This window comes from Tachypleus tridentatus, chromosome 10 (genome assembly GCF_004210375.1).
Source record: "Tachypleus tridentatus isolate NWPU-2018 chromosome 10, ASM421037v1, whole genome shotgun sequence".
Taxonomy (NCBI): domain Eukaryota; kingdom Metazoa; phylum Arthropoda; class Merostomata; order Xiphosura; family Limulidae; genus Tachypleus; species Tachypleus tridentatus.
In genome coordinates, this window is record NC_134834.1 from 111,797,402 (window position 1) to 111,813,821 (window position 16,420).

The window sequence follows — 16,420 nt, forward strand, 5'->3', positions numbered from 1 at the left end:
ATGTTGATTGTAGCAATTTCCTTTTCCTTTTTCATAAATGTTGTGTTTTAGGCTTATTCACAGAAGATAAATTTGAGTATCAGATTTACTCGTAGAAATGGGTGCTTGGCTTTCTCAGAGTCATGGATGTAATAATTATTTTATTTACTTGTAGTTATGAATGTTATATCTAAGAATCATCATACTTTAGAGTAAAGATTTATATTCTGTACGTGACTAACAATTACAACAATATAACTGTACAAAGTTTAAACTGTAAATACGTCATTAAACAGTTTGTTACAGTAATTATTCTTTCAACAAGATAGTGTGTATTTCAAAAATTAAATCAATTAATGTGTAACAGATAATTTAATTTTTTTCTATTTTTATTTAGCTGAATCGTTAATGTAATGGACGGTTGACATAAGGTTCTGTCTTGTTACCAAAATTGCGCTACACAATTTAGGACCGAGAGAACGTTAAGAGGGTTAATAATCAATCCCAAAATTATAAAACAGTAGCTCAAGAGTCGGCGGTTGGTGTTTTTAAACAGCAAATATCCCGCTACTTTATCAGTTCAAAATTAAGGATTACTAACGTAAATGGTAGTTTATGTAACATTGCTTCAAATAAAAATATATATTCAGTACGTTACGCAATATACTATTACATTCTCTAGCATTTGTTAATCGTGTTTGGTTACTATTACACTGCATAGCAGTCATTAATCATGTTTGGGTATTATTACGTTCTCTAGCAGTGGTTAATCATGTCTGGTTTTTATTACGTTCTCTTGCAGTGGTTAATAATGTTTGGTTTTTATTACGTTCTCTTACAGTGGTTTATCATGTTTGGTTTCTTATTACGTTCTCTTGCAGTGTTGAATCATATTTGGGTATTATTACGTTCTCTTGCAGTAGTTAATCATGTTTGGGTATTATTACGTTCTCTTGCAGTGTTGAATCATGTTTGGATATTATTACATTCTCTTTCAGTGGTTAATCATGTTTGGGTATTATTACGTTTTCTTGCAGTGGTTTATCATGTTTGGTTTTATTACGTTCTCTTGCAGTGTTGGATCATGTTTGGGTATTATTACGTTCTCTTGCAGTAGTTAATCATGTTTGGGTATTATTACGTTCTCTTGCAGTGGTTTATCATGTTTGGTTTTTATTACGTTCTCTTGCAGTGTTGAATCATGTTTGGATATTATTACGTTCTCTTGCAGTGGTTTATCATGTTTGGGTATTATTACTTTCTCTTGCAGTGTTGAATCATGTTTGGATATTATTACGTTCTCTTGCAATGTTGAATCATGTTTGGATATTATTACTTTCTCATGCAGTGTTGAATCATGTTTGGGGATTATTACGTTATCTTGCAGTGGTTAATCATGTTTGGGTATTATTACTTTCTCATGCAGTGTTGAATCATGTTTGGGGATTATTACGTTATCTTGCAGTGGTTAATCATGTTTGGATATTATTACTTTCTCATGCAGTGTTGAATAATGTTTGGGTATTATTACGTTCTCTTGCAGTGGTTAATCATATTTGGGTATTATTACGTTCTCTTGCAGTGGTTAATCATGTTTGGGTATTGTTGCATTCTTACCCTAATAACAAATCCTATAAAATTTAGTTTATATATATATTCAAACAGATCATTAAATTGGCTTATTGAATAAAGAAATGATTTGTTGTTAAAACTCTTGAAGAAAAACAAACATTCCAGTCACGCTTTTCGCTTTTTAACATGTTAAATGTTCATTAGTTTTTATTTGATTTATAACGGTTGGGTGATAATTTTGTTTGTTTTTTTCCTGTATGGCTCATGATGTCATTAGATGTTTACAACATGTGAACAGATAAACAGCCAGGATAATAAATAGTTGACGATCGTTAGTTCTAGATAAATATGAACCAAGCGTAAAGAATTGTAGATCTTGTACCAGTAATATTCGTCCATCTTGACCCTAGTGACCTGGAGATGATTGTTTTTTCCCGAGTGACATATAGAAATGTGGTTCTGGAAGCTTAACCCTTCCTTATCTCAGCATTTTTATGGTTACTCATATAACTGCGTGTGTTAATGTTAGATTTTGATTGGTTTATTTAGGAACAACTTATAAACTTTGCCAAGTAACACTTGCGTCTTGCATGAAAGGTCTTCCTTGAGTACTTACACTTTCTTTACTTTACAAATTATGAAACTATTGGCTTAAGTTTGTATATTTCACGTGTATCACAGCTTTCTACAAAGTATTTTCTATTACACATGACCTTAAAGTATATTCCACAACTGTATTCCACATTATCTAAAACGGTCCATTACAAATGATTTTAGAGAATAATCCATTGTACTCGTTTTATTCATGATATCAGAATACATTTCACTACACATTATTCCACGTGACCTGAGATTATGTATTCCCCTACTTGCCTGACTTTGTTTCACTTTTTTATGACACATGACTTTAGAAAGTGTATTTCTCTGTACCTGTATTCTACATGACCTTAGAAGGCATTTATCACCAGTCATTTATTTTGCAGGACCTTACACAATGTATTCTATTAATCAGTGGATTTTATGATAGTCTTAACAATTTTAGATAATCGTGTACGGAGACTGAAACGTTTATACAACGTTATATTTTTATGTATTTGAAGATCTCCGAGTATGTTTTTTTCTTTCATAATATGTTCGGTTGCTTCTTTTTTAGCTTATTATTATTATTTTGTCGACTAGATTCTTGTTTCGCGGACACTCGCTGAATTACCAGAAAGGATATACGACCAGAATTATGGGTACCTAAAATTGTCGGAAGAGGGCGCCCTTCAAGGTCGTCCTGTACCACGTGTAAACGGATTAAAAACCCACCTTTTCTAGGAGTTGATTCACCTTTATTTTTTATATACGGTTGTAATGGAAGATACTTTAACACGCTCTGTGAAGTTTCCCAAAATATTTTATATAAATATCAGACTAGTTCCTTAACCTATGTGAATTCCATTATTTTCATTTTGTTTACACACGTATAATTCTTTTCATAAGCAACAAAATAACACAGAGTAAGAAACAGCTAAAATCTTGTAACTTAGGGTAAGAAGTGTTAAATAAGTTTGTTTGTTGAAATTACCACAAAGTTAGTCGAAAGCTATCTTTTGTAGAGGTTCTGAATTTAACAGTGATAAACTAGATAGAAGTCAACACCACATTACCATCTGCCCTTGAGCTACTCTTTTGATAACACAAATTGAGATTGAGTGTCTAATGGGAAGGCTTTAAGGTGGTGAGATTCAAACCACGATCCTCAAACTGAGTTAAGATAATAAAACGTTAAGACGACCATCTGACCACTAGTGTACATTACAAAGAAACACATTCACACACGTACCTACATTAACATATACATACAAGACGACCATGTGACCACTAGTATACATTACAAAGAAATATGTACCTACAATATAAATCTTCCCACCCGTACAGTAACAAAAAGTCAATACCTTACAATTTTTACGACTATGTAAACTATGATACTATCGACTATTAATCTATATCCAAAGACATGAGACTTGTTTCTCTATAACTCTCAACCATGATGCAGCCACCCAAATTAACTGGTTGTATCCAGGAGTAAACATGAACCGACCAAGAAAGAATACACTTATTGTAACACGCAACCTGACACTAACAAGAAGATCAAAGATATACTAAACAAATACACAATACTTACTGAAGAATCTACCACTACATCTATATTCAAGGATGCGCCCAATATTTCTTACAAACAAGACAAATAACTAAAAGAAATCCTGGTGCACAAAAACTTTAATCAAAATGACACTCTAGACACTCACACAGATAAACAAGTGTCACCTGCCCAGATATAAACAACACTATATGCACATACGAACCTGCCCAGATATAAACAACACACTATGCACATACTAACCTGCCCAGATATAAACAACACTATATGCACATACGAACCTGCCCAGATATAAACAACACTATATGGACATACTAACCTGCCCAGATATAAACAACACTATATGCACATACTAACCTGCCCAGATATAAACAACACTATATGCACATACGAACCTGCCCAGATATAAACAACACTATATGGACATACTAACCTGCCCAGATATAAACAACACTATATGCACATACTAACCTGCCCAGATATAAACAACACTATATGGACATACTAACCTGCCCAGATATAAACAACACTATATGCACATACGAACCTGCCCAGATATAAACAACACTATATGGACATACTAACCTGCCCAGATATAAACAACACTATATGCACATACTAACCTGCCCAGATATAAACAACATTATATGCACATGCGAGGGAATAACAACTTTCAACATAAAACAGTTTTTCACATGCACCACTGAATCTATCATTTGTAAAAGATTCAATAGACAAACAGGCTGGTGACTCAGTGATCGAGCACGATAAAATCTAAAACATATTAAACTGTAGAACTAAGGTAACCTACAAACAAACATTTTACCATCATCAACGATAGATGTGAGGACTTTTGGATTTATGGACTTACTTGTGCTCCAACAGACTTTTACAGAATCGAACGACTGAAAACAATATTAACCTAGAGCCTGAGGACCCTACAACTTTGTGGTTTAAGTATATTAACCTAGAAGCTAAGGACCCTACAACTTTGTGGTTTAAGTATATTAACCTAGAAGCTGAGGACCCTACAACTTTGTGGTTTAAGTATATTAACCTGGAAGCTGAGGACCCTACAACTTTGTGGTTTAAGTATATTAACCTAGAAGCTGAGGACCCTACAACTTTGTGGTTTAAGTATATTAACATAGAAGCTGAGGATCCTACAACTATATGGTTTAAATTAACCATCTTTCTTGCACATGTATTTTCTAAAATTTTATTATTAAATTTTTATTGTTATGTTACTTATGTTTCCATTATTTGTTATTTCTGTCCATTAGATATAACCTCGCTTAGAATTTTCACTCTCTACATTCCAAGTAATACGCACGCGACTTCTTTTTGTTGTAAAGTGTGTGATCGCGCTGGCTAGAAACGTCTTTCTTCGCTGAGTAAAAATATTTATAACCTTCTCGATTGTTCAACCTGTTATTTAATATTGATATTTTCGTCCTATGCGATTTTAACTAAATTTATCTTTTCGTTAAAAACAAGAACACGTCTTCTACTTTCGTTGTAAGATCTAACGTAAACATCTTTTAACAAACACTCAGAAATGTTGTGTGATAACAATACGTTCCGATATGTTGTGTTGTAAAAGTTTTTTTGTTTAAACATTTTATGTGATAACAGTGTTTTGTTTGTTACACTTAGTGACTTGTTTAAAGTAATTCTAAAAAGTGATCGACAGAGAAAACGTCAGAACATTTTCTTCACCGCCTTACTTTCCCCCATATCCCCTTCCACATTCTCCATCACTTTATTTGTAAAGTGAAGAAACTATCAGTTAGCTTCTCCTGGTGAAGCCCAAGGTAATGTTAGACGATTATTCGTAGTTCGTAATATACCTGGTTGGGACATTTCTTTTGACGAGCTCTCTCTTCAGGCGATAGTTGTAGTCGTAACGTTACAGTTCAGGTAAACCGCTAATCAAACGACGAACCCACTTAGAATATCGCTAATAACCTACAATAAAAATTACAGTAAGTGACTACTGTTTCGAGCGCCGTATTTTCGTTAAATACACAGGTAAAAATCGCAGCTAAGTAAAGGTCACAAGTGAACAGAATGTGTGTTTATTCTACTGTTTCAGGTGACGGCCCGTTATTTAGATATTAACTTTACTGCCAAGTGTACATCAATAGATAGAAACTGTTGTTATATCCCTGACATACATCTTTTAATGACAAAAAGAAAACCGTTTCCACGAACAAACACGTTAGCACGCGATCTGCGTGTTAAGTTCTCGGATGAAATGCCTAGAGTACTTGTTTGGCTCATAACCACAACAAAATATACACACATCGAAATCTACGAAACCGTTTGTGCGGGGAAAATAGTGCCCCATGAATGTAAGAGATTTGTCCTCTATATTGCTATGATATTTAACCTATCTGTGTATTATTAGTGTCGTAACGGAACAGATAGGGGTGGTCATTTTTATTTTTGTTGGAAGTCAACTGTGATTAATACGGTTAGAGTTGTCTCACGCAATTCAACTGAAACAAAACAAAACAGGTAAACGTAATAGTTTGTATTTTGGATGAAATAAAAACAGGTATTTTCTTTCCAAAACGCAGAACTATATTTAGTACTGTAATATCCTTGTTTCTACCATATTAAACGAGCATTGTTATAATGTTAATAGAATGTTTTAATACTCGAGAAACTGATCTCGAAAAAAAAACAAAATATTGTACTTGCATAATTAGATTCATTTCTTAAAGCGTGAATTAAATGTAGTTAAGAAGTAATGTTAAATTCCAAGGACGTTGTGATAGTGGTTTTTGAGTAGAACAAAGTTACATAGAGAGCCATCTGGGTCGTAGAGCAGGTATCGAAACTAGAACTTTGTGTTGTAACCTGTGAAACTCACCGCTTAGGGACAACAATGACTGTATAACTGTATAACATTGCCTAATTCTTCTAGTTAAAACAACCATATTTCATTCTTAACTACAAGTTTTGTTCAGTCAGATGGAGATGGTGAACCAGATGTATTACTTATTGCATGAATTTTGAGTTATATTTATAATTTTCTTAGTTTCTTGTCTTATGATGATAATTAAAACACGATTTTAATTATAACAATTTTTTTTTTTAATATTTGTTACACCAAGTAATTCACCACCACCCCCCACCCCCAAGTAGCACGGCGGTATATCTGTAGACTTGAAACAGAAGAAACCGTGATGGGCAGAGTACAGATAGTCCATTGAATAGCTTTGTGTTTAATTTCAAAACAAGCAAGTAACCCACACCTAGCAAATATTTTCCAACATAATCTTTGTAAGTACCTTCTAATGGTGAGATACTCATTTGTGATTGCAAAGAAATGTCTGGTAACTTAATATACTGAATTATCTGGGTTATTTATTATATCAATAAACTGAATTGTCTGGGTTTTATATATCAATAAACAGAATCGTCTGGGGTATTTATATCAATAAAACGAATCGTCTGGGTTATTTATATCAATAAACTGAATCGTTTGGGTTACTTATATCAATAAGCTGAATCATTTGGGTTATTCATATCAAAAGGCCCGGCATGGCCTAGCGCGTAAGGCGTGCGACTCGTAATTCGAGGATCGCGGGTTCGAGCCCGCGTGGCGCTAAACATGCTCGCCCTCCCAGCCGTGGGGGTGTATAATGTGACGGTCAATACCACTATTCGTTGGTAAAACAGTAGCCCAAGAGTTGGCGGTGGGTGGTGATGACTAGCTGCCTTCCCTCTAGTCTTACACTGCTAAATTAGGGACGGCTAGCACAGATAGCCCTCGAGTAGCTTTGTGCGAAATTCCCAAACAAACAATTTATATCAATAAACTGAATCGTCTGGGTTATTTATATCAATAAACTGAATCGTCTGGGTTACTTATATTAATAAACTGAATCGTCAAATTCACTTATATCAATAAACTGAATTGTCAGGGTTATTATTATCAATAAACTGAATCTTTTGAATTACATATATAAATAAATTGAATTTTCTGGGTTATTTATATCATTAAAATAAATCGTTTTGGTTATTCATATGAATAAACTGAATAGTCTGCGTTATTCATATCAACAAACTGAATCGTTTGGCTTATTCATATCAATAAACTGAATCCTCTGGGTTATTTATATGAATAAACTGAATCGTTTGGGTTATTCATATCAATAAACTGACTCGTATGGGTTATTTATATTAATAAACTGAATCGTTTGGGTTATTTACATCAACACACCGAATCGTTTGGGTTATTCATATGAATAAATTGAATCGTCTGGGTTATTTATATCAATAAACATAAGCGTTTGGGTTATTCATATCAATAAACTGAATCGTCTGGGTTTTTCGTGTCAATAAACTGAATCGTCTGTGTTACTTATATCAATAAACTGATAAACTGAATCGTTTGGGTATTTTATATCAATAAATTGAATCGTCTGGATTATTCATATCAATACACTGAATCGTTTAGGTTATTCATATGAATAAATTGAATCGTCTGGATTATTTATATCAATAAACTGAATCGTCTGGGTTATTTATATCATTAAACCAAATCGTCTGGGTTATTTATATCAATAAACTGAATTGTCTGGGTTACTGATATCAATAAACTAAATCTTCTGCGTTATTCATATCAATAAACGGAGTCGTTTGGTTATTTATATCAATAAACTGAATCGTATGGGTTATTTATATCAATAAAGTAAATCGTCTGGGTTACTGATATCAATAAACTAAATCGTCTGGGTTACTTATATCAATACACTGAATCTTTTGGGTTACATATATAAATAAATTGAATTGTCTGGGTTATTTATATCATTAAAATCAATCATTTTGGTTATTCATATGAATAAACTGAATCGTCTGCAATATTCATATTAATAAACTGAATTGTCAGGGTTATTATTATCAATAAACTGAATCTTTTGGGTTACATATATAAATAAATTGAATTGTCTGGGTTATTTATATCATTAAAATCAATCATTTTGGTTATTCATATGAATAAACTGAATCGTCTGCAATATTCATATCAACAAACTGAATCGTTTGGGTTATTCATATCAATAAACTTAATCCTCTGGGTTATTTATATGAATAAACTGAATCGTTTGGGTTATTCATATCAATAAACTGACTCGTATGGGTTATTTATATTAATAAACTGAATCGTTTGGGTTATTTATATCAACACACCGAATCGTTTGGATTATTCATATTATTATCAATAAACTGAATCTTTTGGGTTACATATATAAATAAATTGAATTGTCTGGGTTATTTATATCATTAAAATCAATCATTTTGGTTATTCATATGAATAAAGTGAATCGTCTGCAATATTCATATCAACAAACTGAATCGTTTGGGTTATTTATATGAATAAACTGAATCGTTTGGATTATTCATATCAATAAACTGACTCGTATGGGTTATTTATATTAATAAACTGAATCGTTTGGGTTATTTAAATCAATAAACTGAATCGTTTGGGTTACTTATATCAATAAGCTGAATCGTCTGAATTATTCGTATCAATAAACTGAATCGTTTGGGTTAAATATATCAATAATTTGAATTTTCTGGATTATTCATAACAAACTAAATTGTCTGGGTTATTCATATCAAAATAAATTGTCTTGGTTATTTATATCGATAAACTGAATTGTCTGGGTTACTGATATCAATAAACTAAATCTTCTGCGTTATTCATATCAATAAACTGAGTCGTTTGGGTTATTTATATCAGTAAACTGAATCCTCTGGGTTATTTATATCGATAAACTGAATCGTTTGGGTTATTTATATTAATAAACTTAATCGTCTGGGTTATTCATATCAATAAACTTAATCGTCTGGGTTATTTATATTAATAAACTGAATCGTTTGGGTTATTTATATCAATACACCGAATCGTTTGGGTTATTCATATGAATAAATTGAATCATCTGGATTATTTATATCAATAAACTGAATCGTTTGGGTTACATATTTCAATAAATTGAATTTTTTGGGTTATTTATATCAAACTGAATTGTCTGGGTTGTTCACATCAAAAGGAATTGTCTTGGTTATTCATATCAAACTGAATTGTCTGGGTTATTTTTATGAATAAACTGAATCGTTTGGGCTATTCATATCAATTAACTGAATCCTCTGTGTTATTTATATCGATAAACTGAATCGTTTGGGTTATTTATATTAATAAACTTAATCGTCTGGGTTATTCATATCAATAAACTTAATCATCTGGGTTATTTATATTAATAAACTGAATCATTTGGATTATTTAAATCAATACACCGAATCGTTTGGGTTATTCATATAAATAAATTGAATCGTCTGGATTATTTATATCAATAAAATGAATCGTTTGGGCTATTCATATCAATAAACTGAATCGTTTGGGTTATTTATATCAATAAACTGAATCGTCCTGGTTACTGATATCAATAACTTAAATCGTCTGGGTTATTCATCTCAATAAACTTAATCGTCTGGGTTATTTATATTAATAAACTGAATCGTTTGGGTTATTCATATGAATAAATTGAATCGTCTGGATTATTTATATCAATAAACTGAATCGTTTGGGTTACATATTTCGATAAATTGATTTTTTTTGGGTTATTTATATCAAACTGAATTGTCTGGGTTATTCATTTCAAAAGGAATTGTCTTGGTTATTCATATCAAACTGAATTGTCTGGGTTATTCATATCAAAATGAATTATCTTGGTTATTCATATTAATAAACTTAATCGTCTGGGTTATTTATATAAATAAACTGAATCGTTTGGGCTATTCATATCAATAAACTGAATCGTTTTGTTTATTTATATGAATAAACTAAAACGTCTGGGTTATTTATATCAATAAACTTAATCGTCTGGGTTATTTATATCAATAAACTGAATCCTCTGGGTTATTTATATCAATAAACTGAATCGTTTTGGTTATTCATATGAATAAACTGAATCGCCTGGGTTATTCATATGAATAAACTAAATCGTTTGGGTTATTTATATCAATAAACTGAATCGTCTGGGTTATTTATATCAATAAACTGAATCGTCCTGGTTACTGATATCAATAAATTAAATCGTCTGGATTTTCATATCATTAAACAGAATCATCTGGGTTATTTATATCAATAAACAGAATCGTTTGGGTTATTTATATCAATAAACTGAATCGTTTGGGTTACTTATATCAATAAATTGGATTTTCTGGGTTATTCATATCAATAAACTGAATATGAGTGAAACAAGTTTAATTGATAATTATGAATATTTAGTCCATAAAATAAATACAAAACTACCCTATATGTTTATGCCATACAACAGCCTTCTCTTTCCCTAGTGGTTTATCAAAAGGTATACAGGCTTGTAACACTAAAAATCGGTTTTCGATGTACATGCTAGACAGAGCACAGTTAGTCCATTGTGTAGCTTTCGTTTAAGATCAACTAAACCACATTACAAATAACAATAAACTCACAAGAACGACATTTATTAAAAGCTTAACGTCACAAGTTTTATGTGTTATAGTATCTTTTGTAGTCGCTTGCGTTGTGTAACTTTATTTCCTTGTTCCAGGGTATGGAAACAGTTAGTTACTGAGTGATTAGTCTCCGTGTTTGTCATCGATCTATTAATGGGGAAAGTGTGTAATTAAATGACTGGAGTTTAATATGAGACGGATGAATACATTACTTTTGGAATTTCTGCTCATTTGTTTGTGATGTTGTGATTTGCCCGGCATGGCCATGTGTATTAAGGCGTTCGACTCGTAATCTCAGAGTCGCAGATTCGAATCCCCGTCACACCAGACATGATCCCGCTTTCAGCAGTGGGGGCGTTATAATGTGACGGTCAATCCCATAATTCGTTGGAAAGAGTAGCCCAAGAATTGGCAGTGGGTGGTGATGACTAGCTGCCTTCCATGTAATCTTACACTGCTAAATTAGGGACGGCTAGCGCAGATAGCCCTCGAGTAACTTTGCTCAAAATTCCAAAACAAACAAAGAGTAACGGACTTAATATTATTTTAATATCTGTATTTTTTTCAGTTTAACATATATTTAGAAATGCATGTAACTTGTATTGTTAAATGTGCATTGCTAAAGTTCCGCCTGTTCTCTAAATTTGTAGAAGATTCTCGAGCGTTATATAGTGCTGTCAGATAAATTTTCGTGATTTTCGCCTAAAGATTATAAATCGAAGCGTCAAGAGAGTTTAATGTTGTTGGGTTATTACAGTCGGTATACTACAAGTCTCTGAAGCTATAATTATGACAAACACTTATTAATTGAACACTACAGATATTTGACCACGAATGTTTATAGATTTTGAACATTACAAACTTTAGTGAACTGATTTCAGACGACATTAGATGCTGTCATCGGTGAAAACTCCCGTGTGAAGACTAGGGTTAGTTAGCATTCTCGTTAAGTAAATTCTATACATGTATCATCAGAAAATTTATCAACAAAGGAACTTAATATTGTTTGTAAGTTTGTAAAAATTTTGCATATAAATTAGAATGAATTCACTCTCCGTAAATCGTCGATAAAATATTCAGTTCCGGACCAAATAGAAGACTTTGTATAGTTTGCAAGTTCGTAAAACTTTTGTACATAAATCATTAGTTGTAATAACCGTTATTATAAATTATATTAAAATATATTTGAGTTAAGAAAGACTGCTATGTATATCAGTCTTGTTGTAAATATCATAACATTGATACATATATTCATTCAGTTAACGTCTAAATGTTTGGCATGGCCAGGTGTTTAGGATGCTGCACACGTAATATAAAGGTAGCAGATTCGAATCCCCGTCACGCCAAAACATGCTCGCTCTTCCATCCATGAGGGCATAATAAAGTGACGGTCAATCCCACTATTCGCTGGGAAAAGAATAGCCCAAGAGTTGGCGGTGCGTGGTGATGACCTTCCCTGTAATTTTACACAACTAAATTAGGAATGATCAGTGAAGATAACTCTTGTGTAGCTTTGCGCGAAAAATTCAAAACAAACAAACAATTCAAATTCCTGTTCCCGTGTATTTGAAATCTTAATGTGCAACATTATATTGTTCGGATACTCCACGTGAAATGTTGAATTTATTGGTTCGTGATCAGTTTACAGATGTGTAAGATGATGAATTTGTTGGGACGAGGCCGATTTGTAAATGTTATAATATGAAAATTAGGCTACAGCAAAATAGATGTAGATCTTTAAAGGAAGTTCTGTGGGTGGTGATGGAACTCGATTCCATTAAAGTCCAAGTGAATGTTGTCTGTAACATATACAGAATGGACTTTGAACTAGTTTTTATTCAAGAATCCAGAAGAATCAGCCCCGCAACAGATGTTACGTCAATATAAAATAAATACACTGTAGCAAGACAGGCTCAGATGATTGGTGGATATCAACGAAAGATATCTATTACATCATCGAAAGACGCAGAAGACGTTGTTACAGATTGTCACTAGTATATATATAACATTTGTTATAAATAAAAATACAAAAACGCTGCACTAATCGAAAGGACACCCAGGGTGCAGGCTATAATGTGCGATATAAAATGTTTTATACGTTAAAAACCACGTTTATAGAGACATGGTGGGTATAGCACAGATTAGTAGCTTTGTGGTTAACCTCACTGCAGACAAATAAGTATTACGTTTATTCTGGGTCTAACTTCAAACAAACAAATATTATGACATGACGAACAAGGGAAAAAGATGAACTCGTTTTTATTTGATGAAATTAAAGAAAAACTTAATCATGAAAGAGAATACAGACTAAAACAAATGGTTACGTAATTTGTAAAGTAACGTGTGAGTTAGCTCAGGAGAAATAATATAACTACACCATTAAATACAAATGTGTTTAGATCATTAGCGAAGTCTTCTTTTATTTTGTATTGTTTGTTTGTTTTGAATTTTCGCACAAAGCTCCTCGAGGCCTATCTGTGTTAGCCGTCCCTAATTTTGCAGTGTAAGACTAGAGGGAAGGCAGCTAGTCATCACCACCCACCGCCAACTCTTGGGCTACTCTTTTACCAACGAAAAGTGGGATTGACCATCACATTATAACGCCCCACGGCTGGGAGGGCGAGCATGTTTAGCGCGACTCGGATGCGAACCCTCGACCTTCAGATTACGAGCGCATGCCTTAACGCGCTCGGCCATTCCGGGCCATTTATTTTGCAAACAAACGATTGGACATATTTTTAAATCGCCTTTAATTAAGTCAAAAACTGCTTGTAAATTAGTCACAACACAAAATGTTTTGTGTAACAAAAGTTTTCGATATGTTGATCGGGAACTGAATACGTAACTATTTATACATAAGAAAGTTTGAGAATCCAATAGTTCGATATTATCCTTCAAAATAAAATTTTACTGTCAAAATAAGGAACGCTATAAATTATTCGCTGTACACCTCACATAATTTATTTAAACTTAAGTCTATTTATAACTTATTTGCTCATAAAATCATATAATCTAAATATATTCTTACTGCATTCTAAAATATTTTCCAAACCATTCTTACCATATTCTATTTACATGTTATTAAACATGATCACACTGTTATGAAACGTTCTAAACCCTGACTGCAAATATTATCGTTGTGAAACGTTCTCATTCTAACTGTAAATACTGTCACTGTGAAACGTTCTCATTCTAACTGTAAGTACTGTCAGTGTGAAACGTTCTCATTCTAACTGTAAATACTGTCAGTGTGAAACGTTCTCATTCTAACTGTAAATACTGTTAGTGTGAAACGTTCTCATTCTAAATCTAAATACTGTCACTGTAAAACGTTGTCATTGTAGTGCCAAGTATTCTCTAATTTTATTTGAACGTCTATATAATAAGATTCAGTGCGCGTGCGTCACATAGCTCCTCCTAAACTGCTGATGGTACCAACTTCTTAAGTTTTGTGAAATCAAGTTTCTGCAACTCGAGATTTCTACAATGGTAATATTGTACATCCCTTTAGTCTTACACTGCTAAATTAGGGACGGCTAGCGCAGCTAATCCTCGTGTAGCTTTGCGAAACAAACAATCAAGTATTCTCAAGGAGGAAGAGGTTAACCAAACCTGACCCTCCTGGGTAGATACACATCTATACCCAAATACCTATACAAGAGAGAGAGAGAAAAGTATTCTCACAATGTTCTATAATATTCTCATTTTATCAAGTATTTTCACATTTAGAATATTCTTGTCAAATTTCTAGAAACTATCCACAACACTGCCGATCCTCTAATGGTTTTATTTTTCTCTAAAATATAATCAGAAACTTATTACTAAGCTTGAGGAATTTGCTTCTATTGAATCACGTGAGGTCTAGTGGTTATCGTACCACGAACCTGAGAATTCATGGCTTGCGTCCCCTTGCCACAAAAATTCGCTTCACGTTTTGGCGCACTATAAGAGTATCCCAGTATTAAGTAGTCAGATGTGTAATAAATTTTAGACAAGTTAATAGTTATAAATTTTGTCATTACATGTCTTCGAATTTTGTACAAAGCAAAGATGTGAGTGACTTCATGAGTTATGCTTATTTTTTTCTCTCTCTAAGCGATATTTATTTTTCTCTGATCTCGAAGGATGTCTAATCCGTACAATTCTCTGTTCTTAGGTTACGTTACGGAAAGAAACCACTCGACATCTATCCTGACGTCCACAGTCTGAGGGGAAAAACGTACCACCTGAAGAAACAGAACGACGATTACGAGAACTCGCATCACGAAACTTCAGTGATGCACCCTTGTTGTCTGTTTTTATCACGTGCTCTCATTCTTTCCTAAGATATTACGATAAAATGCACGTCATAGTTCTATGTATTTATAAAAAAGAAATATTGTTTCTTTAACTTTACGTTAATGTCTTAAGAAAGCTGTTATTCTCTCCAGTAAGTACGATTATGTTATTCTCTCTATTAAGTACAATTATTCTGGAACAAGCATGTCAAATTTTCCTCTTATTAATTTTATATTTTGTACGAAAGAAGGCCAGCTTTATTATGTTTTTTACTCAAAGTTTACAGTACCTAGGCTTAAAGTTTTCCTCGCCTGTTTTTCCAAACGAATATAAATAAAATCATATTTTACTGCCTATTCGTAATTTTCCTTTTAGTAAATGACGTTACTGACAATAAGTATATAAATGTTATCAGAAAATTAACTCTTCCTAAGTTTTCATTTGTAAAACAGAATTTAAAAACAAACATCACGAGAAATCTGCAGTCTTAATAACAAGAACAATGATATATATATTAACAATGTGTTAGAATCATTTGTTTATATTGTTCAACCGATATCATTAGTATAATAATATCAAACACTTTGAAATACAAAACTCTTTCTTTGACTGTTTCATAAAAAATGCTACCGTGAAAAATTACATAATATTACACAATAATAATATAATATTACATTACATGATATTACATAATAATAATATAATATTACATTACATAATATTACACAATAATAATATAATATTACATTACATAATATTACATAATAATAATATAGTATTACGTTACATAATATTGCATCATAATAATAGAATATTACATAATAATAATAATAGAATATTACATAATAATAATAGAATATTACATTACATAATATTACATAATAATAATATAATATGACATAATAATAATAATAGAATATTGCATTGCATAATATC

The 16,420-nt window shown here is 32.3% G+C and overlaps 1 long non-coding RNA gene across 1 annotated transcript; it reads left to right on the top strand.

The window, feature by feature from the left end:
* Window positions 1-5,509: 5,509 nt before the first annotated feature.
* Window positions 5,510-15,840, top strand: LOC143230097 (uncharacterized). Its single transcript, XR_013016233.1, has 2 exons — window positions 5,510-6,051; window positions 15,363-15,840. It is a non-coding gene; the product is annotated as an uncharacterized LOC143230097 (long non-coding RNA).
* The last annotated feature ends 580 nt before the right edge of the window (window positions 15,841-16,420 follow it).